The sequence below is a fragment of the Octopus sinensis genome, linkage group LG26 (genome assembly GCF_006345805.1).
Source record: "Octopus sinensis linkage group LG26, ASM634580v1, whole genome shotgun sequence".
NCBI classification, from domain to species: Eukaryota; Metazoa; Mollusca; class Cephalopoda; order Octopoda; family Octopodidae; genus Octopus; species Octopus sinensis.
This window is the reverse complement of record NC_043022.1, coordinates 19479435-19496934: the sequence shown is the minus strand read 5'-3', so window position 1 is coordinate 19496934 and position 17500 is coordinate 19479435. Positions and strand designations below refer to the sequence as shown.

Here is a 17500-nt window from a genome sequence, read left to right as displayed (position 1 = left end):
TATATAGAGGGCATTATACATACATGCCAGAAGGCATTATACATACATGCCACACGCTAAGAGGGACAATTAGTCATTTCTACCAAAAATATTACTAATCCCACCCGAAATGCAATTCGTAAAAGTTTGCCATTTATCCGGATGTAATATATGTAAACTCACCCATGTGCTTCGTTGATGTTGATCAGTTAGCTGATCGGCTTAAGCGGGGCAGGGTCGTTGTTTATTTATAATACATTCAGGCCTGCTGATGAATACGTAAGTATGAAATCACTGTGATACAGGTCTATATTTTTTAAAATGTCTTACTTTGAAAAATTGCATTCGGTGGGATTAGTAATATTTTTGGTAGAAATGACTAATTGTCCCTCTTAGCGTGTGGCATGTATGTATAATGCCTTCTGGCATGTATGTATAATGCCCTCTATATATAAATTAATATGTTCAATAAGAAATAATTATTTTCGAAATTTTTTCTCTTATGAGGTTTTCACGCTATCTACCTGACAATTTCTTGTTAAGTTTTCCTTATTAAGTAGTTGTCCTTAATTGCTAAATATATATATATATATATATACATACATGTATATATATAGATATATATGTATACATTTATATGTACAGGTATATATGTATAGATTTATTTCTATAGATATAAATGTATATGTATATGTATAGATGCATATATATATATATATATATATATATATATATATATATATATATATATATAATATATATATATATATATATATATATATAGAATGGTTGTATACTGTCAATCTAACAAGAACGTGACAGTAGGGGGTACACCACCGCTGTATAGCCCTAGGAAGCATCGAACGCCTTCTGATGCCTCGACTTCGTATTTGTATATATCTATATTCAGTGAAGTCTATTCGAGGCAAATATCACCGGCTGACCGGTGTCTGCTACTCTAGGCCGATGAAGGACAACGATCCTGAAACACGTGTCCCTAGATGCAGTTCCGGCAGCCGGGGGTGTTTGTCTCCCCTTCGTAAGTGTATATAAGGACACAGGGAAAAATGTGTCAAAGCCATCAGGAGGCGTTCGATGCTTCCTAGGACTATACAGCGGTGGTGTACCCCCTACTGTCACGTTCTTGTTAGATTGACATTATACAACCATTCTATCGCCCCATAACCGTACATGTCTCTACGAGAGATTTAGAAATTCAATATTTCTTATATATATATATAGATGTACATGTAATATGTACACATATATATATACATATATGCATGCATATATATATACACCTATAGACACACACATACATAGGTGCAAGTGTGGCTGTGTGGTAACAAACATGGTTCCAAAACACATGGTCCTGGGTTCAGTCCCACTGTATGGTAACTTGGCATGTGTCTTCTGCTATAGCCTCAAACCAACCAAAGCCTTGTCAGTGGATTTTATAGACAGAAATTGAAAGAAATTAATCGTATATATATGTACGTATATATGTAAGTCTATATGTGTGTCTTTGTATTTCTCTCTCATCACTGCTTCACAACTGTTGTTCGTTTATTTATAACCCCATAACTTACTCGTTTCACAAAAAGAAACTGATAGAATAAGTACCAGGCTTATCAAAATAAAAAAAAAAACCACTAGGCAGTATCTCATACTTTTGTTTGCCCACTCACTTGTATCTATTAATTTATTTATGTGTGTATCTGTGTATACATATATATAATATATATATATATAGGCGCAGGAGTGGCTGTGTGGTATGTAGCTTGCTAACCAACCACATGGTTCCGGGTTCAGTCCCACTGCGTGGCATCTTGGGCAAGTGTCTTCTGCTATAGCCCCGGGCCGACCAATGCCTTGTGAGTGGATTTGGTAGACGGAAACTGAAAGAAGCCTGTCGTATATATGTATATATATATATGTGTTTGTTTGTGTGTCTGTGTTTGTTCCCCTAGCATTGCTTGACAACCGATGCTGGTGTGTTTACGTCCCCGTCACTTAGCGGTTCGGCAAAAAAGAGACCGATAGAATAAGTACTGGGCTTATAAAGAATAAGTCCCGGGGTCGAGTTGCTCGATTAAAGGCGGTGCTCCAGCATGGCCGCAGTCAAATGACTGAAACAAGTAAAAGAGAAAAGAGTAAAAGAGAATATATGGATTTCGTTGACAGAAACGTAAAGAAATCAATCATATATATATGTATGTATATATGTAAGTGTATGTGACTTTGTTTCTGTGTTTCGTCCTCATCACTGCTTCATAACTGCTGTTCGTTTATTTACATCCCCATAACTTACTGGTTTCACAAGAAGAAACTAATAGAATAAGTACCAGACTTATCAACATAAAAAGCACTAGGCTCTGTCTCATATTTTTGTTTACCTATACACACACACACACGCACACACACATGTATATATATATATGAATGTATATGTGCACATTCGTATCTATTATATCAAAGTCAATGTCTTTATGTATTCGTGTGTTACTTATTCATTCGAAAACTGCTGCACCGATCATAATGAAATTTGGAACGCAAAATCCAAGCCTAGGGAGAAGGGTAATACTGTTTGTTCCATACAATTTCATGGACCAAAATTACTGAATGGATCCTTGTGATATTTGAAACTTAGATTCAATGCATAAGGGCGGGTATAATGCAATATGTTTGGTTTGAATTCAGATGGCTTAAAGGGGGCAGAACCCCGCCCCCATGAAAATTCATAAATTTTCGATGTTGATGAAATTTCAGGCATGGGTAATTGGCACACATCAAGAAGCATTCTCAAAGTTTCCACTTAACAAGAGGATTCTAAGATACCCTCATGGGGGCCTTAACCCCCAAATTTTAGTAATTTCTTTTATGGTCCAAAACTAGGTCAAAAGTGCTGAATGAATCTTTGCGAAATTTGGAAATTATATTCTATGCATAAGGGCCATAACCCCCATGACAATTCATATATTTTTGCTGTTGATGAAATTTTAACCATAGATATCAAATACAAATGAAGTAATATTTATAAAATTTCATCTTCTTACAAGTTAGAAAGATCTCTTTATAGTGACGTAACACCCACAATTTTGTCATTTTATCTTAGCAAAGACGAATACAGTTGTACTCTTAGAAGCTGTACGGTCACCCGAGCATAAAAGATGAGCATTATTTGTAATTCAATGGTACAACAGTGTAACAGTTTGCTTTGAGATACAATTACATTGTGATTTCTGCAATGTGGTGCATAAATTGTCAAGTAAATGAGAGGCATCTTTGCTTCCATCGATTCAGTTGCAAAGTGTTCACTAAAGTTATTTGATTGCAGACCTCCTTTCACTCTTTTTATTTTCACTGGGTCACACATAGTCCCCAGATGGTAACATTGATTTCAAGGCCTTCCCAGTTGAGTGACTGGTTATTCAAAGACATTTATAAATTGTAAATAGTGGTAATTTGCAAACTCCAGCTTTCATTTCTCCTTAGCCCTCACGTCACACATTTGTTAATGTTTATTTCAGTTGGGTCGCGCCCTCCCAATTGCTATAAATTCGTAATGCATCTTATGGCTATGCCTGTCACCTGGATGGTGAGGAATACTACATTGGGAGTAGCAATGACTAGGCTAGGGTAGTTGACTGCTTATTGTGATCATTCGTCTTTTCGTTTCCTGTAGCCTTGCTCTCCTTTACAAACCCAGTGAACATATATTTTCTATTTCAAAGAAATTCAAACAATAGATAAAAGACCCAAGTTAAAAAGATTCTCAACAATTCAACTTCTCTGGGTGACATTAAGACACCCACCCCCAATAGGGGCCTTAACTCTCACATTTTAGAGCTCCATGACCTCCATTTTTCAGGAGCAAAATCTTTTAACAGGTTCAATAAGACTGGAATTTTGGAATATGCGCATAAAAATTAGTAGTATGGGATACTTGTGGCATGATACAATATTTTAGGGTATGTAAAGAGGGAAATAACCCTCATCTGCAATTTTGATGAAATTCGAAACATAGGTATTCCAGGTCATTACAGAAAATATAATAGAAAAATCTAATTCTTCAAATGCATGTAACACGGGCAACGCCGGGTAAATCTGCTAGTATATATATATATATATATATATATATATATATATATATATATATACACACAACTTATAAATAAGGGCAAACGAAAAATTTCTAATGCCAAATATGCCGAAAATTGGACATAATGTCCATTTACCATATAATTTTTTTCCCAGTACGCACACTCATCATCATCATTGATCGACCGTGGTCGAGACAATGGAATTTACTATGTTACACCAGACTTCACGGTCCATCATAGCATTACGGAGGTCCTGTTGCTAGATGCCTGTATCCCTGGAGATTACATCAGGGTAGGAGAGTGTGCGCCCTCTGGCATTGCGAGTAGATGGCTTCCAGAGGAGAAGAGTAGAAATTACTTCTTTTTCGGCTCTACAACAATGTCCAGTAAACTGGACTCTCCTACCTTTCACAAGAGATGACACAGGTGGTAATTTCCCATATATTTGCATTTTGGTTGGATGGCGCTTCCACGAGAGATTTTGAGCTCTCATAAGGAGGCGAGTGTAGGTTCCATCCAACCGCCTCTGAAGCTTCTTTGATAACGTCCAGGTTTCTGAGCCATATAGTAGAATTGGTTGGACTGTGGCTTTGAATATTTCAAGTTTGAAGTCTCTACTGAGATTTGATGACCAGATCTTATGCATGTCATTACAGGCTGACCAGGCCATACCCTTTCTAGTTAGAAAGTCTTTTCCAGATGATGATATGTATGACCCAAGATATTTATAATCAGAAACCATATTTAAAGGCGCACTGTTGAGAGTGTGGATGATGCAATCACTGTACGCACACTACTCGAAAAACGTTGACAGAAATCTCTAAAAAATTCCATTATTACCATATCGGACCGATTATTTCTATTTTGGATTTTTGGGGGTACTTAGTTGTGCTCATGACTTAGTGTTTGCTTCTTCCATGAGTAAGTATCGCATTTACTTCTTTGCCACATGTATCACTGACGAAGGGAGGGTTCTTTTTGAACTAACCCTGAAATCGTTCCGATATGGTAATAATGGAATTTTTTAGAGATTTCTGTCGACCTAAAAAAATTATATGGTAAATGGACATTATGTCCAATTTTCGGCATATTTGGCATTAGAGATGTTTTCGTTTGCCCTTATTTATAAGTTGTTTATAATTTAACCTTTAAAGGTATTTTTTAATATACTGGCCATTGATAACATGTTTTTCGAAAAAACCTTTATCCTACATTAGACACACACACACACATATATATATATAATATATATATATATATATATATATATATATATATATATATATATATGTATATATATAATATATATATATGTATATGTATATGTATATATATATATGTATATATATATATATATAATATATATATATATATATATATATATATACACACATACATATATATATATAATATTGACATCGTTCATCATGTGAACGTGACGCTGACATTAGTTTCGGATCACAACATAATAGAGCTGTGTATGTATGGGTCAAATGTATATACAGATATACAGCCTAAAGGAAGCACCCAAATTCTCTTCTGTCTGAATTTTCACAAAGCAGACTAGATATCGATCCAAACTTAGATCCTCAGACAGGACTGGCCGAAATGTCTCTCCACACCTGATATCAGCATGAAACTAGAGTATATCGTGTCTGTTATGCAAGCTATATACTACGAATATGTCCCAGAGCTCAAGGCCAACAAAAAAGAAAACGAGATTGTAAGGGAGAAGTAGATCGTCATGAGACGAGGGACGAAGATTGCAAATCACTTCAACCAACATCCCAAAAGTAGTGAAAGCTCCCGCCTAAAAACAACACTGATGGATATTGAAAAAAGCCTACAACAATTTTATGTGAAGAAGAGAGTTCAGACAAAGAAGCCTGTGTTATAAAAAGCATCAAGTCAAAACCAAAGGCTTTCTTTCATTATACCAAAGGAACAGCCTCAGTGCTTTGCAAAATAGGAACCCTCTTCCAGAAGGACGGCTTCCTCACAGGCAATCCAATAAGGACCAATGAAGTATTGAATGACCAGTTCAAAAGTGTCTTTACCCCGTTTGAACGTAGATAAGTGAACGAGCCAACAGATATCTTTGCCGCCTCACCTATAACCGGCGAGGTAGTTACCATGGATACATCGATATTAGGGAAGATGTAATACTAGCCATATGTGAGGTGGACGCAAACTCAGCTGCTGGATCCGATGGTTTTCAAGCAACCCTCCTCAAACCGTGCAAACTTGCCCTGGCAAAACGACTAGAGATTCTCATCCAGACTTTCCTTGCAAATGACACGATGCCAAGCAAACTGAAGGAGGGAATATTATGCCCAGTCGATAGAGGAGGACGCATAGCAAATACCAAAATTATAGGCCTATCTCTTTAACCTCACACGCCAGCAAAGTCAGAATGAATAGTCAGAAAGAATTTAATCGCATTCCTTGAAGAAAGCGACTTGCCGAGAAAACGACTTGCCCAGGACGGAGCCGCCTGACAGATGCTACAACTTCTGATTCTTTCCTCATCACTGAATGTTTGATTCCGTCCCCTTCAAATACCCTTAGGTATTGGAGCTCTCCGCTGGTTCTAACTCCTTTATGACATTCTGCTAGTGAAGATTAACATCGGATGTTTCTGTTAATTTTCCCTTGATAAAGGTAGCTTCTGCACATTGTTTGGTGCTAGTTTTGAGTATGTTGTTGTCCTTGAAGTATCTAATGCGCTTTTCATACCTTAGCACATCCCTTTTGATTGATAGTTTCTATGGCGGTATTGATGTCAAGTATAGTTTTAATATTATATGTTTTCTTTAATTTTCGGATTTTTGTTGGTTTGATAGTTTTGTCAAACGTAAGGGTTTCTAAACATTCTATGTCAGACCTATTTAGCTGAATCTGGTATTGAATACGCTCTTGCCAAGTAGGCTTTTGTGGGAATGTTGTCGTTTTCTAATCTTTTCACCACATAGAATCGCTGAGATTTTCTCGGATGCAAAGTACAGGTGGTTGAAATGTGTAATATCAACATCATTAGTTGAAATTATATCCTTAAGTGCAAGGCGGATTTCACAAATTACTTTCAGGTTTTGGTTAGAAATGCGAAGTTCATTCGCACTGGTTTCCTTAATTTTCAGCCATTCAATCATGATTTGATATTTTAGATCATGTAGTTCTGTTGGGTCAATTTCTGTGTGACTTTCTTCGTCTTTTTGATTAAATAAGTACCACTTAAGTACTTGGTGTATCTAACTGAGTGTCCCACACCCCACAGCTATCAGATTAAAATGACAATTACCGATAATGCTTCAAGAGCTCTTGAAGAGCTCTTGCTATTACAAGCAATGATGAGTTTTGTAAGTGTTCTCTCTCTACATTTGTACCAATCTTTTTGAGCCACATTGGTAGTTGAGTGCTGATATTATAAGCGCACCAATCACTATTGTTATTACGTCCACTTCCTCCATTTTTCCACAACCTGTGTCCAACCAATGTCAGATTTACGACATTTAACCTGATGATTACACCGCATTATTGCATCCCACAGGAGTTTGCAATCATTCTCAGAAACTCCTTCTAAGGTTTGATCATACTACCTCTCTGATGTTTCTTGGCCATAATTTCCACAGAGCTCCCAATGGATCATTCCTGCAACGTTGTTATGTCATCTTTTGTAACTACGTTGTGCCAATGTCGGGCATCCACTAACAACGTGCTATACTGCTTCACCTCTCACACCACACGGTCTGCATTTGTCGCTCTCAGTTGTGTTATCATTTTTGCACTTCACATAGTTTGTCCTTAATACTTGTTCTTGTTTCTGTGTTCAGGTCACACCTCCGCATTCATAACCACCAGCCTTCTCTATCTGCCTCGTCATGCAAAATGGCAGTACATTATTTCTCTTTCCATACCATTTCGTTTTTTGTGTCCTTTTCCTCTTTGAATTTTTCTTTCTAAGCACAGTTATCAATTTTGATGATACTGGACTTCTTCACATGTTCTAGCAATGGTTTCATGGCATTTTATTATATACAACCTAATCTGTTTTCTGTTGCTTCGACACAATCACGATAACTAATCAAACTTCTCCAATCCTTTCTTCTGGACAAGTATGCAAGTATAACCTATCAGCGTCACTCTTGGATGCAATGCTCCGTGCGTTGCCAACAGTTTTCGTGTATTCGTATCCATACACATCAATTCTTATATTTGCCAGTTTATGATTCAAGTTCCATACCGAAGCTATGCTATCGCCCATGTATTCACTGTTTGGCTTTTATACCATCCAATCAATTCTGAGCGCAACTCCAACCTTAGCCTTCTAAAATATTCTTTCCTTAGCTGTTCTTTCATTTTCTTTTCTATGATTTAGTTTGACTCTAGCATGACAAGGTATCTATAGTCTTCCTTAACAATTTGCTTAATCACTTCTCTGTTAGGTAATTCTATCCCTGTCAGAGCGTGTAGCTTGACACTTTTCAGTTTTATTATTACACACTTCTCGTGTCCGAATTTCATTTTAATAGCAGTATTAAAAAAGTGAACTGTGTTTACCAAAGAACTCACTTGTGCCTCATCCAAGCCATTCAGTTTCAAATAATCCATGAAGAGGAGGTGGTTGACTGTTTGAGACCTTCACTTTAACTGATATTCCAGGTTCATTTTCCTCAGCACTAACATACAAAAAGCAACAGAGAAACGTTATTTACTTGGAAAAATCTCTCCTGGTACTGAAGATGCCCAAGCTTTGCCTGTACGATGTCAATTCAGATTTCCACTATCCATAGTTCTTTTCGGAAAACGTTACGTACCTTGCAATTCCAAACATATATAAGCACTCAATGATCACGGACGTGGAATCATGTCATAATCATGTGGTAATCAATTTAGGTTATTCCAGAATTTGTACTCCGTTTACAATCTGGCATTTTGTCTATCAATAATTGGTCTTTGGTACCTCTGCATCTCCTCCAACAACCTCTTTGTACCATTGGTAAAATGTCACTATCATCAAGAAATTTCTACATTTCTTCTGCAATCCCGCCTGACAGCAACTTCAAGAAATAAAGGAAGGAAGAAATTGTCGACAGAATTTCCTGTCGATACATCCTTCAAGCACGACACTGTCCGTTCTTTGGTCAATCCTCCTGGAATTTCTTCTGTTCCATCAATCAATGTATTAAATTGCTCTGCAAACAATCTATAGCAGCTGCTGAACGTTTTAATTCAAAATGTTTGTATACCGTCAGGATACACCCCCACCCCACCATGCATGGCCATGGGATGCACCTTAAAACTACCCTTCCCAACCCCGAGGTAAAACTATATATACTCTGCGCAAAAACACTATTTCTAGTGCAAACTATGACATACACGCCGCCCTGGTGCTACCGTACAAACAATAACAACACGACACTACTAGGTGTGTCTCTAAGTAAAAGCAAAATCAATTCATGTCAAGGCAAACAACAAGAAACAAACAACAGACTTTCCACCACCCTCTTACTCTTATATTATATCCGCATTCGTAGAAACAACAGATTCATTCCTTTCAGTTTTGTCGAGAATCAACCTTCCCTGTCACCAAGCATAGGCTGGGGGAATTATATAGAAACGACGCATTGTTCACAATGCAAAATGTAGCAAAGAAGAAATAGAAAGAACCAAAAAAATGTTTTTTTAAAAATTTCTTTAAGAACCTTGGATTGGAAATTGAAATAGAAAAAAATTATAGAGTGGTAAAATTCCTTAACATTAAGCTTAGACTTAAAGATGGAAATTTCAAACAACTCCATAAGCTGAGAATTTAAAATATGTTAGATGAGGATTCAACTACCCGGAACATATACTGTGAATCACCTCAAGAAGCAGAATATCCCCGGATGAACAGATATTCTATATGAACGCCGGATATATTACAACTCAGCATTAGCTAGGGTGGAATATAAGGATAGAATAGTATACATACAGAATAAGACAAAGGAAGCACGATACCCAGAGAACGTTATCAATAATAGAGATAATAATATAAATAACCACAGTGTACCAGAATCTAGAAAAACAGTAAATATAATAGGGGTCAAAAGGCAAAAGAAGGACCATAACACTAAGAAGGATAGATATAAAACAAAACTCACGAAAGAGCAGCCAAAGTTAGAAAGAAGGGCACCGTTAAACGCCGAGAGAAATAATGATAACAAAACAATAGAAGCAGGGAAACAAAATTCACAAACAAACCCAATAGGTATATTAAAAGAAATGGAAAATAAATGTTGAAATTATTTAGTTTAACACAATTTTCAATTCTCAAATTAAATCCAAAATAGTTTAGGAATTTTTCGCAACATTAGAAAAGCACTCAAGATCTTCCAATTATTAATATAAAATTAGCATACGAGACCTTTTCCAATCAAGAATACCACATACACAAACTAGATATTACAAAACTAAACAATAAAACTCGAGTGAAAATATGGAGCAGCTGCAGCTAATAGCACAATGTACGAAGATTGAATATTTGCAAATAAGAGAAATAAAGGCTCTCGAATAGCAAAAACGGGTTAGAACAAGACCACGCAATTGACAGTCCAATCAGGATTACAGGACGAATAGGAAGGGTAACCACCAGTAGTAACACCGCTGCGAGAACGGAAGAAATAATAATACATGTAACTTCAGAACTAAAGATGAATGCAGTTTTAGCAACAACTGCATGATAAAAAAATGTGGTTTACAAATGTGAACGCAGGTACGCAGAAATACGCGCACATCGGTGGCACCGGAAATACCATGGAAATCATCTGCGTAACCATCTTACATTGTCCTCCAAGCATAAACAATATAAACACTCCGCATCAATTCTCAAACATCGCCTGGAGGCTTAAAAAGAATGGAGAGGAGTTTACCACTCACTGATCTATCATAAAAAAATTATCTACCATATGACGGAATTTCACGGGTATGCAGTTTATGTCTAGAGGAAACTCTGGAAATTATCGCATCCAGAGAAAACGTAATTAATACATACTCCAAAGTGAACATAGCATGTAACCATAAAAGCAAAGCAGTGTTTCTAGAATTCGGAAAAAAACATTTTGAAACAAACTTCTTTTCACGTATATATATTGCATAGATAATAACCTGTTATAGAATTCAATATACATATGTTCCAGAACAAGTGTTACGTATAGAGCGGTAATAAGCAAAAGAGATGACAGGAAAATCAAGGGTTATTATGAAGATCATTAGCTTATAAATGCTTGTGCCATGAGATATAGTGGACTCTTATTTTAATGCCTAGAGTCCACTGCATGTTATAGCAGAAACAGGTCTTAGCTGCATGAAGTTCATAGCATAAGCATTATTTTTCATGTTATTGTTTCTTTTTACACACACACACACACACACCACACACACACACACACACACACACACACACACACACACACACACACACATACACACACAAACACACAAACACGCATACACACACATGTATATATGTACACCCTACATAATATAGAAATATACTACGCAGAAACAGCACCACCACTATTAAGTGTGCCCCTAAGTAAAAGAACAATAAACAAATAATATATATATATATATTAGGTTGTTTCATATATACATATATTAGGTTGATTCACATGAAATGTATTTGAAAGGTAACAATAAAATGTTTCAGAAGTGTTAGACAACTGATTTATTTGATCAAACTATGATCCATGTTCATTTATGACGTTTACCCAACGTTTCTCTATGCTTATTAAAAGCTCAAAATGCTCAAATAAGTAATGATCAGTAGCAGGGCTATCAGAGAAATACGATGTTGCAAAATCTCATAATTCAGGTTTTGCAACTTTTGGACCGTAGCCTAGGAAGGGTGGGGACAGGCATTGTCGTGGAGCATCTCTATTCACTAGTCTGGGTTGCTTCTTTTTCAAATTCTCATGCATACAATCAATTTAATCTCGTTCAGTTGATGTGGAACAAACCTATCCGTTTTATTTTTTACTTTTCCAATTTTTTACAGGTGTTCAAAAACAGTGACCAAAAACGATTTGTGTTACACGTCCGATTCCATCCTCTATGTGTTGAATTGAGTAGTGTCTGTCAATCAGGGTGTTTTTGAGTTCTTACAGTCAAAAGTATCTGGCATTTTTTCTGACACTATTGTGCATATACTTTTTGCAAGGTTGAAGGGGATGTTTGTTTTGGTGTGTCTTGGGTGGCATGGATTAAACAGATATTGTTTGGCGTCTGTGGTTTTGTAAAATATGCCTGTTTCTATTTTTAGGTTTATTTTTTAAATTAGTATATCCAAAATGGTAGCTCCTTTTGGTTGTATTCCATTTTGAACTGTATATTTGGGTTGACGCTGTTCAATAGTCTTTTGAATTTCAAGAGTTTGTCTGTTTTCATTCTCTTCAGCGTACAGTAGAAATGGTTGTAAGGTTATAAAGTTCATACCAAATGCTTTCTTTTTCCTGTGTCATCTCCTTTTCTTGCAAGCATGCAAGCGCGCGCACACACACACACACACACACACACGCACACACACACACACGCACACACACAAATGTACTAGAACACACACCTACATATCTATCTATCTATCTATCTAACTATCTATCTATCTACCAACCTATCTATCTATCTATCTATCTATCTATCTATCTATCTATCTATCTATCTATCTATCTATCTATCTATCTATCTATCTACCAACCTATCTATCTATCTGTCTATCTATCAATCTGAGTGAGTGTGTGTGAGTGTTGTATGTGTAAACTGCAGAATACAGAAATATACTGCGCAAAAACACCGCTCCTTGTGCAGACTATGTCATACACGCCGCTCTAATACCGACACGAACACAATAACAGCACAAACACTGTTAGGCGCGACCCTAAGTGAAAGCCAAACCAATGCATGACAACAACAAGAAACAAGCAACAGACTTACCACCACCGACTCCTTCTCATTTTCTTACTTTTATATTACATCCTCATTCGTAGAAACACATTTAATTTGACATGCAGAGAGAGAGCTACATATACTGACGCAACGTTCAGAGAAATTAATTCCCGTAACTCAAAATTCTGTCTTGACGAGAACAAAATATTCCAGTCACTGCATTACATCTCGCTCTACTATTTAGGTAATTTCCAATAAATCTGCTCATGATAGCTATTATAATTTTGGAGAACATTTTAATATGTTAAGTGTATGGATCCATGCATGCATGTATGCATATGTACATGTTTAAGTACGTACGTACGTATGCGCAGTATAATTCTATACTCTGAAGTTTACACACACACAGATAGATAGATAGATAGATAGATAGATAGATAGATAGATAGATAGATAGATAGATAGATAGATAGATAGATAGATAGATATGTATGTAGGTGTGTATTTTAATGCATTTGTGTATACATGCACGTTTGCAAGAAAAAGAAATGACACAGGAAAAAGAAAATATGTTATGAAGTTCTTCTTCTTCTTCTTCTTCTTCTTCTTCTTCTTCTTCTTCTTCTTCTTCTTCTCATCCTCCTCCTCCTTCTTCTTCTTCTTCTTCTTCTTCTTCTAATAATAATAATAACAATAATAATATAATAATAATAATAATAATAATAATAATAATAATTAATAATAATAATAATGATAATAAATAATAATAATAATAATAATAATAATAAAAATAACAATAATAATAATAATAATAATAATATAATAATAATAATAATAATAATAATAAAAATAACAATAATAATAATAATAATAATAATAATAATAATAATAATAAATAATAATAATAATAACAATAATAATAATGGCTCGAAACACTAGACATTAACAAAGTAGCACCAACAATTATAAAATTCATAGGGCACTCTATGAATAAATGGCAAACAGTGCTACAGCTCCAAACAAAAGAGGGACTCATGAAAACCAAAGCCATCCCCATTAGAAGAGGAATATTCCAGGGAGACACGCTCTCTCCATTCCTTTTCTGCTTGGCACTGTCACCTCTATCTGATTTGCTAAATAGAACTGGATGCGGATATAAATGTTACGGCAAAACGATCAGCCACCTTTTATATATGGATGACCTAAAACTATACCCTGCAAATGACAAACAGCTGGAAACACTATTAAAGACAGTTCATGGATTTACCAAAGAAATAGATATGAAATTTGGATTAGAAAAATGCGCCAAAGTAACCCTGAAAAGAGGAAAACTAGTTTAGAGTAGCAGCATCACACTAGATAAAACCAATGAAATAAAAGAATTAGACCAAAGCCAAACTTACAAATATTTAGGAATCCATGAACTAGATAAGACACAACACACACAAATGAAAGAGAAAATAAAAAAAGAATATTATAGACGAGTTAGATCAATACTAAAAACAGAGCCCAATGCTAAAAACAAGATAATAGGTATTAACACTTTTGCTGTCCCAGTTATAAGTTACAACTACAATATCCTCAACTGGACACTAAATGAACTGACCAAAATAGATAGGAAAACAAGAAAAATAATGACAGGATCTAGGATGCATCACCCAAAATCTGACATAGAAAGACTATATATACAACGTATAGAAGGTGGTAGAGGCCTTATACAGCTGGAAAACTACTATAATATAACCACCATGGGACTGCAAAAATATCTACTTCAGAAGGAAGGAAAACTGATACAAATAGCGGCAAAACACGAGCAAAACAAAAAACTGTTCTCAGTATTTAAGGAAGCTGACAAATACAAACAAGAAATCATACCACCTAATAAATATGAAAAAGAAGAAGAAGATGAAGAAGTAACAAATGCTATAAAACAAATGAAATCCAAACTAAAAATAGAACAGCAACGAACCATGATAAAACGGTGGCAAGAAAAGCCCCTTCATGGTAAATACTGCACTAAACTAAACGCAAAAGAAATAGACAAAGAAAAATCCAAGCAATGGTTGAGAAGCTCAGTACTCAAAGCAGAGACAGAGGGATGTTTAATTGCAGCACAAGACCAAAGCCTCCCCACCAGAAATTACCAAAAACATGTAATGAAAAGAAATATAACTAGTAACTGCAGAATATGTGGAGATGGACAAGAAACAATAAATCATATTATCTCTGGCTGCCCAGTCCTGGCTAAGAAGGAATATATTCACAGACATGACAGAGGTGGAACCTACATACACTGGAAGCTATGCCAACATTATGGAATTATAACAGAAAAAAGATGGTATAGGCACACACCAGAAAAGGTCACAGAAAACGAGAAAGCAACCATACTCTGGGATATGCCGATACACAAAGATAGAGAAATTAAGGCCAACAGACCAGATATAGTTGTCAGGGATCATGAAGAAGAAAAAATGCTTTCTAATTGATGTATCAATACCGGCAGATGACAACGTGTCTCTAAAAGAAGTGGAGAAACTTTCAAAATACAAAGACCTGGAAATAGAGGTAACCAGAATGTGGAATCTAAAAACAGAAACAGTTCCTATCATAGTAGGTGTATTAGGCATGATAAAAAATATTCAGACAAATACATAACAAAAACACCAGGACTTACAAACAGATATAACATACAGAAAATTGCACTACTAGGCACTGCACACATCCTACGCAGAACACTTTCCATACAATAACCATCAGAGCATCACAACAAATCACAGCATATACCCAAGGCACACAGAGCTGCGCTCGGTAGTGAAGTGAAAGCACACTATAAAAGTAAAACTACTGAAAAATAATAATGATAATAATAATAATATTAATAACAACAACAACAACAACAACAACAACAACAATAATAATAATAATAATAATAATAATAATAATACTACTACTACTACTAATAATAATAATAATAAGGCCAGACATCATAGTAAAAGACTTCAGATAAAAAACATGCCTACTGATTGATATGACTGTCCCAATCGATATGTCAGGATCTACCAGAAACTGAGCAAATATAAAGATCTGGCAATAGAAATCAGCAAAATGTGGAACGTGAAGACTAAAACAATAGCTGTTGTCATGGGTACCCTGGGTATGATAGCAAAAGGGGCTGATTACTAACTAACTCAGATACCAGGAAACCCCGAAATGGCAGAAATTCAAAAGATTGTGCTCATGGAAACTGCTCATATCCTACGTAAAATACTTTCTATGTAATCTCAAGTTTTAAAACAAACATAATTTTCGTATGGTTTTTGTAGACATTCACTAGTACAACACTAAGTACAAAACCAAATATATGGCACCCTAGGCATAACACCAACACGAACTTCCAACTTGTTGTCTCTTGAGGTCTCTGGGGGAGACTTGGAGCCAACTTGTGCAAATGTAATGCAAAAGTTAAAACATAGAATAATAATAATAATAAAATAATAATAATAATAATAAAATAATAAAATAATAATAATAATAATAAATATGTATGTATCTATGTATGCATGTATGGATATTTACGTGTCTAAGTATGCATGTATGTATGTATATATATATGTATATATATATATTATATATATATATATATATATATATATATATATATATTATATATATAATATATATATATATATATATATGGTCTACAGAATAAAGAAATATACTGCCCAAAAACACTATTTCTAGATCAAATTATATCATACGTGTTGCCATAGTAGTCACACGCTCACGATAACTAAACGACCACTACTAGTTAAAAGCAAAATCAATGCATGAAGAAGAAAATAGTAAGAAACAAACAAGAAACTTTCCACCTCCGCCTCTTTCACTTTCTCTTTCTCTTATATCCTCATTCGTAGAAACACAGGTAAGTTGGCATGCAAAGAGAGAGCTATATATTCTGACGCAAATTTGAGACGCATTCATTTCTGTAACTGATTTAAAGCTCTGTCGTGATGAGAACCAAATTTCCAGGCAACACAACACGTCTCTATATCTACAATTAAGGTAATTTCCTATAATAGCTTCATAACAGCTTTTATAATTTTAGAGATCATTTTAATATGTGCCTATACACACACACACATTTCAATAACTAATTTTCAGAACGTAGTCCATGGAATCCTCGAAGAGATCAGAAAAAGTTTTTAAAAAAATGAAAGAATTCTAAAAAATTGCAATTCCTCAGTGACTTTTAGGCCCTCCTGAATATGTATAAATATATATATATATGCATGCCTACATACATATATATATATATTATATATATATATATATTATATATATATATTATATATATATATATATACATATGCACATATATATATATATATCTATATATATATATATACATATGCACATATATATATACATATGCACATATATATATATATATATATATATATATATGTATACATACACATACACACTCGCACACATATATA

General features: G+C 35.0%; 1 protein-coding gene across 7 annotated transcripts in view; it reads left to right on the top strand.

The window, feature by feature from the left end:
- Window positions 1-16921: 16921 nt before the first annotated feature.
- LOC115224830 (E3 ubiquitin-protein ligase MIB2-like) overlaps window positions 16922-17500 on the top strand; it is a 75579-nt gene continuing 75000 nt past the window's right edge. For 6 of the 7 annotated variants that reach the window (XM_036513597.1, XM_036513596.1, XM_036513593.1 and 3 more), the window contains exon 1: window positions 16922-17063. The gene's annotated coding sequence lies outside the window, so the exon portion shown is untranslated. The remainder of the gene's footprint in view (window positions 17064-17500) is intronic. The other variant, XM_029795769.2, reaches the window with a different exon arrangement.